The sequence below is a fragment of the Bubalus bubalis genome, chromosome 23 (genome assembly GCF_019923935.1).
Source record: "Bubalus bubalis isolate 160015118507 breed Murrah chromosome 23, NDDB_SH_1, whole genome shotgun sequence".
Lineage (NCBI taxonomy): Eukaryota > Metazoa > Chordata > Mammalia > Artiodactyla > Bovidae > Bubalus > Bubalus bubalis.
In genome coordinates this window covers 33,224,026-33,242,382 of record NC_059179.1, presented here as the reverse complement: position 1 = coordinate 33,242,382, position 18,357 = coordinate 33,224,026, and the positions used below count along the sequence as shown (strand labels likewise).

Here is an 18,357-nt window from a genome sequence, read left to right as displayed (position 1 = left end):
CCATGAAAACATATGGAAAACATTTTCCATAAAATGCAGTGTTTTAAAAAAGAATCATAATGATAGGTAGGCTAATTTGGTTTACTTGGGAAGTATCTGCCAAGCCCTACCTGCCCTTTTAGCATTTAAATTAGCCATTAGTATATACCTTCTTTCTTTTTTGTTGGGAGATTCAAGAGACATTGTGGCTCAGCTGGTAATGCAATGTGGGAGACCTGGGTTTGATCTCTGGGTTGGAAAGATCCCCTGGAGAAGGGAAAGGCTACCCACTCCAGTATTCTGGCGCCTGGAGAATACCATGAACTGTATAGTCCATGGGGTTGCAAAGAGTCAGACAGGACTGGGCGACTTTCACTTTTCACTTTCAAAGGAAATTAAAAATTCAGTAATTTGCAGTTGTTCATTTTTGTAAGATTAGGGAGAACTAACAATATGGTACAATTTATTCTTGAATATTCTTGATCCTACCCCAACATTACATGCTAAATTACCAGGTATCATGGAACCCAAAAGGTTAAAAAAAATTATTAAAAAAAAAATACATGCCTGGGGTTTAATCCTTTAAAATCACAGGTACATCTTTAAAACTTTAAAGTCACGGGCACATCTTAAAAGAGTAAGCATTTAGACTCAAATGGGGATGTGTTTTGGATTTAATTTTATGCACATTACTTATAATTCCCAACATCAAAGATAATTCTAAGAGAATCGTGTACACAGTGCACATGACGTGAGGCTGGAGAAGCTGGCTCGAATGAATTGTGTGGATCAATACAATTTTTTACTCACGTGAAGGACAGCCACTGATATAATGGTGAATTTTGTTAGATCAGTGTTTTCTGATCTCATAGTGTTTGCCTGACACTCAGATACCATTTTCCTGACTTTACTGCACCTGAGCCCCACCTAAGCTAGTATTTTACTTAACTGTTTTCTGTATGTCAAGTTGAAATTGGCCTTTTAAAGAAAAAAAATTCACCTCCTCTCAAGCAATAATTACAGCAAAATCACAAGTTTCATGGCTACTTAAATTTGTTCTTTTGGACAAAAACTGGGCTAAAAAGTAAAAGCTGCCCTGCTCAGAAGAAGCATGAAAAGGGGCTGATCCTTTCATTTGATACATATTTATTCAGCAGCTACTATGTGCCAAACCCTCTTGCAGATGCTAGGCTTACAGCAGCAAGCAAAGCAACGTTCCTGCTCTCATGGAGCTTACTTCCTATAGATGTAAAGAGATGCTAATAAACCAAGAAGTATATAATGCAATTCCAGGCAGTGCTATGTTCTATGAAGACAAGTGAAGCAGGGGAAAGACACAGAATGACGAGGAATTTGGTCAGAGATCCAACAGAGCATGAAAAACAGGGGGCTGTCGAAGCAGAGGTAGAAGTCCAGAGTAATAATAACTATTATTATTAATAGTAATAATATTAACTGTCACTAGTGGTCTAGTGGTTAAAACTCCATGTTCCCAATGCAGGGGGCATAGGTTTGATCCCTGGTCGGGGATCTGGGAGTCCACATGCCACCCGTGTAACAACAACAAAAAATCACAGTATTAACAGTTTCCATTTCTACTCCTATAAAACTTGGTCATGTCCCAAGATGAAGTCTTGTGTGACTTCCCTTCCTCAGAGTGCTCTTCCAGGAGACTGTCTCTCATGGGCCGTTTTCACTGGGGATTACATTTATGGGACAGATTGCACCAGGTGGGGTCACAATCAGGAGAATCAGACCATCAGAAGTGACCAAAAGTGCTGGGGTGGGAGGAATGGAGGGAAAGAGTTGGGCACCAAGGGACGTGGAGAGCGCCAAAGACTTTTTCTGCCATTTTTGCCTCTGCTCTTATGGTAGCAACCTCTTGGGAAATCACTTCATATGCCAACTTTGGCATATGAACATGAGTTGTTCACGGCTACTGTAGCATTTGCCCCCCATTTAAGGTGAAAGGAGCTGGTAAATAGGCTTAGGTATTTTCTTAAAACTCTTAGCTTATCACTGAAAATATCACTGATACTCTAAATGAAACATACTAACAAAAGCATAGTCTGATCTGTAAACAGAGGTTTCACTTTGACCACATGTAGTTACTTGGGTTCTTTGGAGGCTGACTGCAGGATGAGAACCCAGCTGGTATCAGGTTTCTGACAAGGAGAGCTGAGCTCGTAAGGCTGATGGACGTGACTGGCTGCAATCCTGGCTGAGACTTGATAGTTGTATGACTTTGAGCAAGTGACTGAACTTTGCTAAGCCTCAGTTTCCTCATCTGTAAAAGAAAATAATAATGCCTCCCTTACAGGTTTGCTCTGAGGGTGAAATGAAATGAGATAATGATTATACAGCACTTAGCATTTTGGTGCTCTTCAAATAAATGGCAATTAAGTTGACAACAGCAATCATGACAATAACGATGAAGAAATCATACGCAAGGTTCTCCAGTTCTGAGGCTGAGGAGGAAAGTCCTGGTTTCTAGATTCCTAAGAGGCTTAAGTAGTGCTGCTGCTGCTGCTGCTAAGTCGCTTCAGTCGTGTCCGACTCTGTGCGACCCCAGAGACGGAGCCCACCAGGCTCCCCTGTCCCTGGGATTCTCCAGGCATGAACACTGGAGTGGGTTGCCATTTCCTTCTCCAATGCATGAAGGTGAAAAGTGAAAGTGAAGTCGCTCAGTCGTGTCTGACTCTTAGCGACCCCATGGACTGCAGCCCGCCAGGCCCCTCCGTCCATGGGATTTTCCAGGCAAGCGTACTGGAGTGGGGTGCCATTGCCTTCTCCAATGCATGAAGGTGAAAAGTGAAAGTGAAGTTGCTCAGTCGTGTCCGACTCCTAGCGACCCCATGGAGTGCAGCCTACCAGGCTCCTCCGTCCATGGGATTTTCCAGGCAAGAGTACTGGAGTGGGGTGCCATTGCCTTCTCCGGCTTAAGTAGTGACTGAGTACTAATGCTCTACTGGGCTGGCCAGTGCCGCACAGTGGTCAGAGAGAGAAAGGGGCTTGAGAGGAAGGGGCCATCCATGTGGACCAGGAGCCCAGCCTCCAAACCCAGAGGTTCAGAATGGGATGGGCAGTGGGGGCCATTCCAGGTGAAGTCAGGTAGACAGGGAAACATGGAAAGAGGCTCCTGGAGGTAGGACATGGGTCCTATATCAGGAACAGGAGACAGGCATTCAGTGGAACTCCTGAGTTGACTAGAAGGTGTACCTTGCAATCTGGGCCTGGTTGTAGAGGCCTCTTCACCTTAGAAGCACCTTTTGCTCCACTGAAGTTTACAGGTGGTCAACATCTGTCACTCCAAATTTAAAAACCACAACAGGAGAGCACATCCTGATGGTCTGAATCCATTAAATCTGTATGCAGCACAATGAGATGCTATGCAGTCACAATGCCCTGACCCGACACCAGCCTCCGTTAGCAGCAGAAGCAAACTGGTTCATGTTTGGGGCAGTAGAGGGGTGGAAGTGAAATATGAGTGGAAACCTGGGGTGGGGCAAGTCTGTCCTGATGCCAGATTTTCTTTACCGGCCAAGTGTTGCACGAAGCACAGCTTCTTTAGGAGGGGAAGTGCCTCTCTACTTAGTTTCTCCTCTCCCCCCATTTATTCTTTTTCCTTTCTTCCCCTTTGGATTATTACCTTTGGCTGGATTTATATAATTTAGTCCACAGATATTGAGTCCTCTTGTGGGTCTAGCAGATGAATTATTAAGAAGATGAACATTTCCAGGAAGACTTTGATTTTTGTAACTCCACAGTCTGTGAGCTTTTACCAAAGATACATGTTGCTTCTGTATTGGTCCCATCCAAGGAAATATGCAAGAATACATTTAAGTTACTGACTGACCAGCTGAATATAACATAATACCCACAACTTTCTGGCTGATGGTAGGTCAAGAACAGAGAAGCAGCCTGGGAACTAGGAGATTTAGGTTTGGTTAGTAACTCGGTGACTCATCCAAATGTTGAAGGAGTAGTGAGGGGCTTGTGTTACCTACTCTAGACTTATCTTACCGGGCAGCTGGGAGGATTGACCAACTGAGGCTTATAAGTGATTTCTACTTCCTTAAGAGTAAATATCAGAAATATCTTCAGCTGGAGAAAGGACACAGAATTGATGAGGATAAAGAGGGACAAGGATTAAAACAGAGAACCACATAGGCATCTGGATAGTAGGAAGGACTGAGATGACGCCTACTGTGTGGGTTTCTCACAAACTGTAGGCTCGATCTCTACAGAGAATGCATTTTCTGTTGCTGTCCCAGAGAACAGCCTATGAGCCGCGAACAACACGGCAGAGAATAACTGACTTAAACAGCCATCATTTGCTGGCTTATTCCCCACAGGATATGATGTGGTTTACATGAAGCACACCAGTTGTGTGTGGACGGTCACTGGTCTTGGACTTGGCTTGGCTGTTTACTCACTGTAGGGCCCGAGAATAACCTTGAAGCTCACCAAACTGGTGGACGGTGCACGTGGGAGCGATTTACCAAGAAGAATTTGCTCTATACATCAGGGGTGATTATTATTTATAGCAGGAAAGCTTCTCATTTAACAGGTTAAATAAAACATGGTAAACAAACATAACTATGAGATTAAAAAAAACACAAAGTTTGACCTATACCGACATGGACCTCAAACCTTAACAGTAGGAAGTTTTTCTCACAGTAAGCAAAGCCATGATCTGGTCCTAAAAACTAGTACATTTGTTAAACTGAAAATGCTCTAAATTAATCCTTGGTAAGGGCTATTCTGCACAATCTGATGATTTGGGATTTCATCAAATTAATGTCACTAGATATGCCTTATAATTAGGATAAAATATTTGAAAAGTTTTAAAAATGAGGTTATTCATTAACTCATTGATTTTTCCTACAGATTGGGAGCCTGAATTTAAATGATACCCAAAAATATAACAAGGTACACTCAAAGAGAGAAGAACTCGTTGTGAGTCTTTAAATGGAATGCAGTAGTTTAAAATGCTATTACTATTCAGATTCTCTGAGAACATTAAAACTGCCCATTAAATGAAAATCTAATAATTGGCCTTACTGAATTGTGACATTTTGTAACCTGTTCAGGAATGCAGAAAACTGTGGAAGAGTTCTTTTGAGGCAGAATTTGATTTACAGTGTAATATTATTCCAAAACCAAGGTCACCGTTTTCATACACAGAGAAGAACAACAACGAGGGACAGACTAACAAAGCTGAGGAAAGTTCTGGAAACAGAGCTCAGGTGGAGGGCTCAAGACTCTTCAAGGTAAGAGTCTTGCTGATCTGGAAAAAATAACCAACAGGCAACGGCATGAGCTGAGCGTGAACCTCAACTTGGAACTGACCTCTCTCTTCAGGTATTGCTTAATGACATAACTAAGATAGGTCAGTCCATGCTTTTATATAAGCCACCAGCGATTTCCAAACTTACTTCACAATATCACTAAATAAATAAAACTTAAGGACGTTAGCTGCGGGAGAATTGGTAGCTTGAAGTCAGGGGTTAAAAATTCTCATGGGCCTATAGTTACAGAGCACTTTCTACGTGTAGGTATCTGTGTCCAGTGTTTTCAAGAGTCATATATGAGATGTATATGGTCTGATCAGGAATGATGGGGATCCTCTCATCTACCTGTCTGCTCCCCTCCTCCAAGGTTAATTTCAAATAAAACTTACTAGAGAAATTTGAGGGCCAACAAGCCCATGGTTTAGAAACCATGAAAGTGAAAGTTGCGTTATTGTTCAGTTGTGTCTGACTTTTTGTGACCCCATGGACTATAGCCTGCCAGGCTCCTCTGTCCATGGGATTCTCCAGGCAAGAATACTGGAGTGGGTATTCATTCCCTGCTCCAGGGGATCTTCCTGACCCAGGGATTGAACCCGGGTCTCCTGCATTGCCAGCAGATTTTTTTTTTTACCATCTGAGCCACCAGGGACACACATGGGGACAGCACAAACTTGCTAGCTCTGGATTTCTACCCACAAACTCAGAATTGCTCTTTGCATTTCCATGAGAGAAACTGTGTAAGAAACATTAAACTGCTAACTGGGAAAGGCTACAAAATGAATACATATATATATATATATACACACACACAACATAATTTTTGTATAAATATGATGAATAGCACTTATTGGTGCATTCGACCATCAAAAACTAGGCCACTGAATAGTGGAAATATTTTAAATATGCCATGTCGTGCAAAATTTTCTTTAATTCTTACTTGGAATATTCAGGGACTTTTCTGGCAAAAGTACTGCAGAATGCTTCGATCAGTATGCAGAATACATCCTTTAGATCTTATCTTATCACTGGTAAGGAAAATAACCAAAACAAAGAATCCTATCAAAGAGGTAGTTGACATGACATAAAACATTAGAGATGAGTGTTTGCATTTTTATCACTTTCAGGAAAATAGTCCTCTCTGTAAGGAATGCACAGGGTCTTACTTGAAAAAAAATGAGGCATTAACACAAATATTCTCAAGCTCACATTCACTCTTGTAATCAATGTAACTTGTTTACCTAGACCTGTTACTCAACTTATTTAAATACATCCAAGCATAAACTATGGATTTTGCATATCAGAGTATGGCAGAGGCCCAGTCTTTCAAAAAATACAAATGTTTCTAGATTCTTTTGTATGTCGGCAAACCCAAAGTAAGACACATCCCCTACACGCACACTACAGAACTATTTTAATTTGTATGTGAGATTATGTATTTTATAAACCCAGCTTAACACAGTGGAGGGATAGATCTGTTTATATGAGAGAGAATGGTTCTTCATGTTTAACCTCTTGAAGAATTGTCTTCATGGGCAAGAAAGAAAAAAAAACTTTCTTTGGGGCAAAGAATGTTATCAACCTTTTACCTAAATAAACTTCGCTGGGAAGAGAGTAGAAAAATTCCTTCATGCACTTAATAAAGTGCAGCCAGTACTACAGCAGCTAATCCTGATCTGATGTTTTACAGCTGACAGTAGAAAAAATGAAAAGGCAAAAATGTGAACCAAACACACGTTTATAAGCTAAATCTGAGACAAATAATTCTGGCAGATTTTATATTCTTTATGTTAAAATACAGCATCTACCAAATGAGGACGACAACATTTTTTATTTGGAGTGACAGTAAACCACAGATGGGTTTCAAAAACTTAAAGTGCCAATAATATATTCAATTGTTTGTAGGTAAAATATGTATGGGCTTCCCAGGTGGCTCAGTATAAAGAACCTGCCTGCTAATGCAAGATACGTGGGTTCAATCCCTGGGTTGGGAAGATCCCCTGGAGAAGGAAATGGCAACCCACTCCAGTATTCCTGCCTGGGAAAATCCCATGGACAGAGGAGCCTGGTGGACTATTGTCCACTGGGTTGCAAAGAGTTGGACACAATTGAGTGACTAAACAATACTACCAAAAATATACACAAAAAAGGCAGGGAGAATCCATTCTCAAATGTTAGCAGTGGTACAGTAGACAATGAGTTTTATTTTATATGTCCTTAATACCTTTTGGAAGTGTCAGGATATGCAACAATAAATATGAAATTAATATTTTAAAATTAATATTTTAAAAATATGTAGGTTCTTCTCTGTTTTTGTATTACAAATACTTCAATAAACTCGCCATTTTTTAAATATAAGAAAATACAGGAAAGATAACAAAACCAAAATCTTCTGAAGTCTATTTTAAGCAAGTGGGAACAACAGAGCAAACAGTGCCTTGTGTACAGGAATAAAAATTTCTGACGCTTTAAAGAAATGCTAGGCGGCTGGTCTGTTGGAGAAGGAAATGGCAACCCACTCCAGTGTTCCTGCCTGGAGAATCCCAGGGACGGGGGAGTCTGTGGGGTCGCACAGAGTTGGACACAACTGAAGTGACTTAGCAGCAGCAGCAGCAGCAGCAGGCAGCTTATGCTTCTGGGGCAGCAGAGAGGGTTTGGGTATGGATGCTGCATGAAAGCAGAGGTGAAGTTAGGCTATTCTGAAAACCCATGAAAGATGGAGAAACAGTGGCTTGGTATCAAAAGTCCAGGTTTCTTTAGGGCTTATCAGTTGTTAAGCAAACAGTTATAGTTTAGAGTGAAAAAAGCCGAATGTATCAGCAGTATGGGGTTGCGGGGGATGTCCTGAAGGGAAAGAGGAGAGAGAAACGCTTCCAAGTTTGGGTCTGACATGCACATACTGCTATATTTAAAAGAGATAACCAACAGGAATGTACTGTTAAAAAAAAGAAAAAGATGATTTAAAAAATCCCTTCATGAAGGCCAATATATGTGAATAGCTCTGTCTCTCTTCCATTTAAGCCAGAGATTGTCTCCCTTCAATTCAAATGACAAAATATTGAAAGTACAGAGACCAGAGTCGGGAAGACTGACTAAGAGCTCTCTACCGGCTAAAACAGGCAGGAATGGCAGAGGCTCAACGGTTCTTTAATTAGCACATGTTGATTAATTTAACCCATGGAACCACTGTCTCCTATTACTGCTAATTTTGTTTTTGAAGTCAATGAGACAAAGTAGCCGAGGAGTAATTAAAAGTGTCCAGTCTCTTCATCCCTACGGCTATGCGGACTGAATAGCCCTCCACCGCTGAGATGTTCTGAGATGTTCTCAGGCAGTGGTGAATTCACATTAAAAACCCTAATATGAATGGGCCTGTGAGCAGCCCTTCTCCTAATGAGACATGGGAGAAAAGAGTGTAATTTGTAATTATTTTCAAATATTGTCTAAGAAGGGCTTCCCTGGTGGCTCAGCTGGTAAAGAATCTGCCTGCAATGTGGGAGACTTGGGTTTGATCCCTGGGTTGGGAAGATCCCCTGGAGAAGGGAAAGGCTACCCGCTCCAGTATTCTGGACTGGAGAATTCCATGGACTGTATAGACCATGGGGTCACAAAGAGTCGGACACAACTGAGAGGCTTTCAATTTCACTTTCACTGTCTAAGAAAGTGCAGGTGGTCTGTTAAATAGAACTGTGATGGAAAGAAATGCTAGACTATATTTGTGATGCCCTGCCTAACAGGAAAAGCAGTAGACGGAAGACTGAGGCATACAGGTAGACCTCATCTGGGGGCTTCACAGATACTGTCTTTTTTTACAATTTGAAGATTTGTGGCAAAAAAGTCTATTGGTACCATTTTCCAACAGCATTTACTCACTTCATTCATGTCTGTGTCCCATTTTGGCAATTCCTGTGATATTTCAAGCTTTTTCATTATTTTTATATTTGTTAAGGAGAACTGTGATTAGTGATCTTTTCGGTTACCATTATGACTTGATGAAGGCTCAGATGATGGTTAGCAAGTTTAAGCAATAAAGCATTTTTAAATTATGTATGTACATTTTTTAAAAGACATGATGCTAATACACACTGAAGAGACTACAGAATAGTGTAAACATAATTTTTATATGCACTGGGAAACCAAAAAATTCACGTGAGTCTCTTTATCGTGGTGGTCTAGAATCAAACCTACATTATCTGAGGTCTGCCTGTATTTGGGAGCAGCAGCAGTTTCAAAACTTGGGCGGGGGGAAAACCTTATTTTTTCAGAAAAAACTTTTTTCAAAGGACTATAGACATCCCCAACAGATGACCAGATTACTCTGGAGCTGCTTTAGATAGGAGTCCTGCCTGTCTGGTCTTCTCTTCCTCCTTGGCAACCTTTAGGTACATACGCAGAATTTTAGGATTCCTTGGAACACAGCTGGAGAATCACTATTTCAGAACATGCCTGAGGGGTAGTGAACACTGGCTCATTCCATACACTTTCGGATCCCTTCTAACCGCTTTCTTTGACTGTGAAGGCTAGAAACCTAAGAACTACATTTTCGAGATTCTCTTGCAACCAGTTTTCAGACATTGCCTAGGTTCTGCAAGGCAGATGCCTGTGCAAGACTTGGCAATGGGATGGGAACAACGAGGAACTTGCATGGGAGCTAACAGGCACTTCTCTAAGAGTGTGTGTGTGTAGGGAAGCAGTTGCATTTGGCTCTTCTGGGAAAGTTCTGGAAGGGACTATGGAATCGGGTTCCTGTAGCCTGGGTGCCACTCGGTGTAAGACTGCAGCAGTGAGCAGTCCCAGGGGAGTCTGATGGGTCTCTTCTGCTGGCCTGAAGCATTCAAAAGAATTTTACCATTTTCCGCAAGGACTCTATACACACTCTAACAAATCTCTTTTCATTTAAATTAGATAGAAGGGCTGTCCTCCTGAATCTAAGAATGCTAAACAAGACAGCATCAGAAAAGAGACCTTAATTATCTCATTGACTTATATGAAGTATCTTCCACATCACCCAGGTTTGGGTCCCTATTGAACCTAGAACTATTTTTATTACACAGATACTGAATAGACATTAGTTAAATCACACCACTATAAGCAAAGCATTATGCTGGATTATTTTTAATTATCATTCAGCTACTTATTAGATTTCGAGACAAGGTCTAAATAATGTAGATAGGACACACCTCAATAAGCAAGGAGTTGAACCGTTATCATTTTTAACTATGCTCAATTTCTCATCATTTGGAGGGGAACAGAGACAAGTCAAATGCTGTCTTTTTTAAGATATAACAGAGAGACAGATAGGAATGCAAAATTATTAAGGTGACTGACAACGAATCTGAACCCGATCACAGTAGAATGACATGCTTAAATGTCTATGTCTTATCAAAAAATAACAAGAAAAAGAAAAAATGGGTCCTTTAATCTAAAAATAATACATGGTCAGTATGGTATCATATACATATACATATACACACACACACACATACACACACATATGTAAGTGTTATCTAAGTTTTTGATTACTGATAGCTAGTTTTCTTCATTTTAGAAAAGACTGTGAAAGGACTTCCCTTTTCTATGTTTTATACACAAACTGTTTCATTTTCTAAAAGTGGTTAGACAAAGGGTCAGATGATAACTTTAAATATTTAAACTGGTCAATGACAGTCAAGTAGTCAAGAACTTCTCTAGTTTATTGTTAAATATGCATTGCCTTAGAGGTAACCTTAAGTACCTGGCACAGCTTCCTAATGAGTTATTAGTTATGAAACTATGAAGTAATTTTGAATTTTAAATAAGACTGGAAAATAAACTTGGGTACAACAAATTAAAAGCACCATAATTATGCAATATCATGACATGTTTTAGATAGTCACGCTATGCATATATCAAAAATACATTAATAAACTGAACATATTAATAAAAAGCCAAGCCTGGCCCTTCAAGACCTCAACACTAATTGGAAAGGATTTTGACAGAACATCTTAAATAACATTCATTATATCAGTTTTGGCAAGCTACTTTTCAGTTACCTAAATGATGATTATTTCTACATTCCACAGTGCATCTATCAAAATCCAAGATCTGAAAAATATCATTAGTGAGGATGAGTGAAGTAGTAGCTGTTCAGATGGTACAACCTGAATTTGCATTTATTAGTGTAAGGTAGGTGATATGTGTGGGGTGTTTTATTTCTGAAATATTATGTATATTCTGTTCACTTAAAATCTATCATACATTTACATGTTGTACATCAGTTATATATGGGTATGTATGTGCTCAGTTGTGTCTGACACTTCGTGACCCCATAGACTGTAGCCTGCCAGGATCCTCTGTCCATGGTATTGTCCAGGTGAGAATACTGGAGTGGGTGCCATGCTCTCCTCCAGGGGATCTCCCTGACTCAGGGACCGAACCCATGTCTCCTGTGTCTCCTGCACTGGCAGGTGGATTCTTTACCACTAGTGCCACCTGGGAAGCCAAAAATTATATAAATTATGCACTATATTCCAAATTCTAGCTCTCTTTTTAAGGTCATGCCTTAGAATCACTCTAAAAATGTTTCTCAAGGTGTGATGATTTAAGTGGATTTAATTATTAAAACGTTTCATGGCAAGGGCAGATTAACCTCACAGTGAAACATACACACACACACACACACACACACATCGAGTAGTAGATTCCATTGGTGAAAAGTGAAACAGGTGTAATTTTGCCTAGAATAATTTACTCCTGTAACCAAGATACAGATTTATCTATCTTTTCTTTGTCTTTGGGCTTAAAGTCATTGAAAATACAAAGAACTAGATCACCATCTAGTTTAAAATAAGAAAGGTCAAGCCAAAAAGGAAGTCCAATTAGTTAATACCAGATAATGCCAAGTGCCTATTACAGGAAAACAGTTTATTAAGGTTAAAAAAAAAAAAAAACACCCAGGCAACTGTGTGATATATAAATGTCTCTAACTATTCTTGATTTTAATACTGAATTTGGTTCCACTGAAGTTCCCCTCTTGAGGCGAACTGTTATATGTTATCTCTTTCACAGATGGCCATTGGTGCCAAGCTTGTTAAAAGATATTATTTTGTAAATACCTATACTTTACCTTTTACGCAAATGGAAGCCTTACTCAATAAATAAGCAACCTGATCCAGGTCATGAAGTTAGATATTAGAAAAAGGAGGATATTGCAGCCCGTTGACTGTGGCTCCCCCTCCCCCACTCAGATTCCCCTAGACAAGGAGGCCTTTACTTCCTGGTTCTTTTAGCTGGGTCTTGACTCATGGACTTCCTAGGCTCTCTTTTCTTTTTCTCACTGAGAAGAAAACTCTCATACAGTATATTCATGATCATGCTGCTATGGTATAAATTAAGCTTATGAATGCTGTCCTTCACTTATTGCCCCTTTCTCTCACACAGTGATATTTGTAACTCACGAGTTGTAGGATTTCCAAAGCTGTGTGATTTGTAATGTAATACTTCTAGAATCTCCAGAGTAATTTCAGCATTAGTTACAAATAAAAGTTGGCTCTCTGCATCTCTTAACCTTGGGAACATGAACCTTTAAGACGAGGAGATCAAATACCAACATTCCCCTAGGACTGCTGTGCACATCTGCATTTCTGGACATAGGACTTTTTTTGTTCCTAATCAAGTGTAATCTCACTTCATAACTCCTACTCTTGGCTCAGTGCTACCTAGATTTCCAGGCAAGCAAAGAAAGGAGGGTTGAGGATTTTGTGCTTAGAGGTTTGGAAATTTGGCAAATGTTACATTAAAATGCAAGTATTTGATCTTGAACCTCAATAGAATGAGATTCAGTTGAAAAACAAAGAAACCAAAGTGAGGCTTCAGATATTCCAAATCCGCACCTGTATCTTGATGTTGCCAGGTATTTGTACTAAGAATTCTGTGTACAGGGCAAAAGGGAATGAAGAGTTTCCCAAATTTTCCTCTGGGATCTTCCAACCATTCAAAGTAATTACTAATTCTTGCTCACATCTATGAGTCAGGCATCCAAGTGTTACTATTTGTGGCTGGTCTTATTCTGTGTTTAAATGATCTGATCGTTAGTCTCTGCATCTGGGTCCAAACTAGTTTAACATGGAAAGTTAGCTCAAGGATTGCAGTCACCTTTAAGTTGTCTTTAAAGTGATACCTTGAGTTTACTAACATGTGACTATGAAAACTGCCCTTCCAATTCACCAAACTCAAGGTTGGCATTCTTTATGCCAACACTGACATTCTTTTTGCCTAAACACTGACCTTCTAGGATCCAGTCACTGGAAGGACTGACGTTGAAGCTGAAGCTCCAATACTTTGGCCCCCTGATGTGAAGAGCTGACTCACTGGAAAAGACCCTGATGCTTGGAAAGATTGAAGGCAAAAAAGAAGGGGGCCTCAGGGGATAAAATGGTTAGATAGCATCACTGACTCAATGGACATGAATTTGCGCAAACCCTGGAGATAGTGAAGGACAGGGAAGCCTGGCATGCTGCAGTCCATGGGGTTGGAAAGAGGCGGACATGACATAGCAACCGAACAACAACAACAAGAATCCAGTCAATGAAGTAGAGTTTATTTTCAAATAATTTACCATCCACTGAAATTCCTTTAGACCACAGAATTTTTAAAAATCCATAGAATTTAAATAATTCTTATGTTCAGATAACTGTTAGCACAAGTTACCTGTAAAAGGGCTTCCTAGGTTGCACCAGTGGTAAAGAACCCACCTGCCAATGCAGAAGACATAAAGAGAGGTGGGTTCAATCCCTAGGTCAGGAAAATCCACTGGAGAAGGAAATGTAACCTATTCCAGTGTTCTTGCCTGGAGAATCCCTTGGACAGAGGAGCCTGGCAGGCTACAGTCCACAGAGTCGCAAAGACTTGGACACAACTAAAGCTCTTGAGAAACCTATATGCAGGTCAGGAAGCAACAGTTAGAACTGGACGTGGAATAACAGGCTGGTTCTAAGTAAGAAAAGGAGTACGTCAAGGCTGTATATTGTCACCCTGCTTATTTAACTTATATGCAGAGTACATCATGAGAAATGCTGGTCTGGAAGAAGCACAAGCTGGAATCAAGATTGCCGGGAGAAATATCAATAACCTCAGATATGTAGATGACACCACCCTTATGGCAGAAAGTGAAGAGGAACTAAAAAGCCTCTTGATGAAAGTGAAAGAGGAGAGTGAAAAAGTTGGCTTAAAGCTCAACATTCAGAAAACTAAGATCATGGCATCTGGTCCCATCACTTCATGGGAAATAGATGGGGAAACAGTGGAAACTGTGAAAGATTTTATTTTTGGGGGCTCCAAAATCACTGCAGATGGTGACTGCAACCATGAAATTAAAGGACGCTTACTCCTTGGAAGGAAAGTTATGACCAACCTAGACAGCATATTGAAAAGCAGAGACATTACTTTGCCAACAAAGGTCCGTCTAGTCAAGGCTATGGTTTTTCCAGTGGTCCTGTATGGATGTGAGAATTGGACTGTGAAGAAAGCTGAGCACTGAAGAATTGATGCTTTTGAACTGTGGTGTTGGAGAAGACTCTTGAGAGTCCCTTGGACTGCAAGGAGATCCAACCAGTCCATTCTAATGGAGATCAGTCCTGGGTGTTCACTGGAAGGACTGATGCTAAAGCTGAAACTCCAATACTTTGGCCACCTCATGTGAAGAGTTGACTCACTGGAAAAGACTCTGATGCTGGGAGGGATTGGGGGCAGGAGGAGAAGGGGATGACAGAGGATGAGATGGCTGGATGGCATCACCGACTTGACAGACATGAGTTTGCGTGAACTCTGGGAGTTGGTGATGGACAGGGAGGCCTGGCGTGCTGTGATTCACGGGGTTGCAAAGAGTCGGACATGACTGAGCGACTGAACTGAACTGAAAGCCGGTTAGCACACACCTATAAAGGAACATTTCCATGAAGATTAGACAGGCCTGCATTTCATCAAAGTGGGGGGTACAGACTAAATGTGGATTTAATTTACAGATGCTTTCATACAGCAGCCATAACTTTTATTTCTTGCTATGTTTATTCATTCTATAATGTTAAAAAAAAAGAAACAATCCCGCATAATCAGCATAATTAGGAATTATTAGGGGAAGAACATACTTCATTCAAAATTGACTTATACTATAGCTGTTATTTGTCTGTGAACTCATTTATTGTTGTTGGTTGAAAGCCAATACGAGTAATGACTAAAGAGTATTGGTTTTATTTGGAATTAGGCTTGTGTTCAAATTCTAGTTCTGTTACTTATTAGTTCTTGACTCTGGGTATGTTCATTATACTTCTTAGACCTTAGTTTCCTCAGCTGTCATATTGGTTGCTCTAAAGATGAAGAGAGACAATTTACTAAAAAGTGCCTAGTACAGGCTGACTCATAACTATTTCTCAATAAATGGAAGTTACTTTTCATTTGTCAATATCTTTCCTCCTCCGTAAGCTCTGGGATGGGGAGAGATATTTCTGGTAATTCTGTGTACATCTAACGGGATTTGGTTTTGTAACATTGTAGGGGAAACACTGCTTTTAGATAAGGGAGTGCAGTCAACAGGCAAGCTTACTACTTGCTGGCTACGCGATTTCTGGCAGAGTTCTTAAGGTATTTGTGCTTAGTTTGCGTCTCTGTGGAATGGGGATATGCTTACATCCGTGTCAATAGCGATGTGGAAAGATATGGATAAAACAGAGTTTATAACCTGCAGGCAGGGCTTGTTGTTGCTGTTATTGTTTAGTTGCTAAGCTGCGTCGGACTTTTTGCAACCCCACTGACTACAGTCCGCCAAGCTCCTCTGTCCATGGAATTTCCAGGCAAGAATACCGCGGTGGCTTGTCATTTCCTTCTTCTCAAGGGGATCTCCCGACCCTGGGATTGAACCCGCCTCTCCTGCATTGGCGGGTGGATTCTTTACCACTGAGCCACCAGGGAAGCTCAGAGCACTGTTTAGACTTAGGTTATTGTCACTTATTTTACTTGAATTAAGAGTAATTAAATAGTAATTTGGGGGCACTTCCTACATGCTGGACACTGAGTGATTTATAAACACTGTATCATTTAATCCTTACAACAACTCAGTAAAGTAGGTATTGTTATTCCCATTTTTCAGATGTGGAAACGCGCTGATCTGAACTCTAGCAGTCTGGCTCAGAAACCCACACTCTAAACCACTGTCACGCATAGAATCCTATTCCCTTAGGAGAAGAGCCAACCTTTTGTGAATCTGCCAATGGCATCATCTAGCAGGTCAAAGTGAAGAGGAGGCAGTCACCTTGCCTAAGAGGATGGCAGACGCCACAGAAACAAAAAGAGAGAGGACCCCAGAAATCAGACTCATGTGAGCAAGGCGAGGCCACACTTTTCCCAATTATATTCAGATTTCTGTAACACAAATACCACACTTCTGTACATATATTTTCAGCTTTGCTGAAGTTGCCAAGTAAGATGTAAGAGAGAGAGAGAGGAAAAAACCCAGCTCAATTCCACATTTGGCTCTGAATAAGACTTTAGAGTGTAGTAGTTTGGGAAAAATACAAGTAGACAGGCCAGGGTGAAAACCAATACTTTTGTGACAGGTCACACACTTGGGCTGAAATACTCGAAAAGGCCATCACTTGGGGGTGTGGTAGATATGAAGGGCCATAGCCACGGTGACCTCCGGGAGGATTCTCTGCTCCAGACAGACTGAAGGCACGCAGCAGTGGACGTCATCTTGTAGAAAGAGCTGTGACTTTACTGGACACGCGTCTTTGGCTGAACGCTCTGAACCAATGAAACTTTAGAAAAGGCGATCCAAGACAATACTCTGCCTGTGTTCAACAGCGAGCGCACAGAGAGTGTCAGAGCATGTGTTTAAGCATATGTGAACAAAGGGCGTAAAGATGTGTGAGACGGGTGTTAAAACACCAGTTCAAACATGTGTTTAACCATGTGTGAGCAAAAGGGTGTTAAGCCATGTGGTAAAGCAAGTGTTAGAGCATATTCGATTACAAATGTTTCTCATTTGGGAGCTTAAATTATTTTCTGCCTAATCCAGTGTTGCTAAGCAATAGTTCTGTGTTGTTCTAACCGAACACAATAAATGATTAAACTTAGGGGGAAAAAAACACCCTGAAGTTAGACTTATTTTTTCCCGTCTTGGTTTCATTACAAAGAATTTACATCTGTAGTTTTCAATAAACTTAGTGGTGTTCTGCTACAGTAAGCAAAAACTGGCGTAACGCTCCTTGTGTAGGAAGGCAACAAGCAGAGCAGAAGACACGCCTGGTGTGCTGAGACAGCGTTCAGCGTTGGAAGAGTCACTGGCGTATTAGACTAATCCCGAGGCTTGATAAACCACCTGGTCGCTGACTTGGGGTGACTACTCCATCTAGGGCACCATGCTATAGCTAGGATTCTGTTTTAATTATTAATTTTTATTGGGCTACAGTTACTTTACAATGTTGTATTAGTTTGTACCATACAGCAAAGTAAGTCAGCTCTACGCATACATATATCACCCTTCTTTGGATTTCCTTCCTGTTTAGGTCACCACAGAGCATGGGGTAGAGCTCCCCTTGCTCTACAGTAGGTTCTCATTAGTTATCTACTTTATACATAGTATCAGTAGTGTATACGTGTCAATTCCAGTTTCCCAATTCCTCCTGGCCTTTTGCCCTGGGCTCCCTACATTTGTTCTCTACATCTGTGTCTTTACTAGGATTCTGTTTTTTTTTTTTCTTAATTTTCAATTTTTAAATATCTAGAACACTGCTCTAGAGGACAGGGACTCAGATACTGACAGTACAATGTGATAGAGACCAGCTTTCAAGTTTCTCTGACATTATTTGCTAAATATATCAGCTTATGTATCTACAATGCTGCTGGAAGTTTCCTTTCTAAAGCAAGTGAATCATCTCATGTTAAAATGGGAATACACAACCCTGAATGTAATTTTAAAAAGAATCAAAGTAGATAAAAATCAGAGTTTGCTATCAATGCTGGCAGGGCAAAGAAAAAGTTTAAAACTATGTACATATACTAATACAGATACAAAAAATTTCAGGTAGCTGTTTTATTTTGTTAGGAAACAAAG

The 18,357-nt window shown here is 40.5% G+C and overlaps 1 protein-coding gene and 1 long non-coding RNA gene across 13 annotated transcripts in view; both read right to left on the bottom strand.

Annotated features, from left to right (window-relative positions):
- The window catches only part of VTI1A (vesicle transport through interaction with t-SNAREs 1A), a 383,913-nt gene that overhangs the window by 116,517 nt on the left and 249,039 nt on the right, over window positions 1-18,357 (bottom strand). The gene's annotated exons all lie outside the window — the stretch shown is intronic.
- LOC123331433 lies at window positions 1,118-13,670 on the bottom strand. Its single transcript, XR_006548075.2, has 2 exons — window positions 3,199-13,670; window positions 1,118-2,266 (listed from the first exon to the last, which is right to left on the bottom strand). It is a non-coding gene; the product is annotated as an uncharacterized LOC123331433 (long non-coding RNA).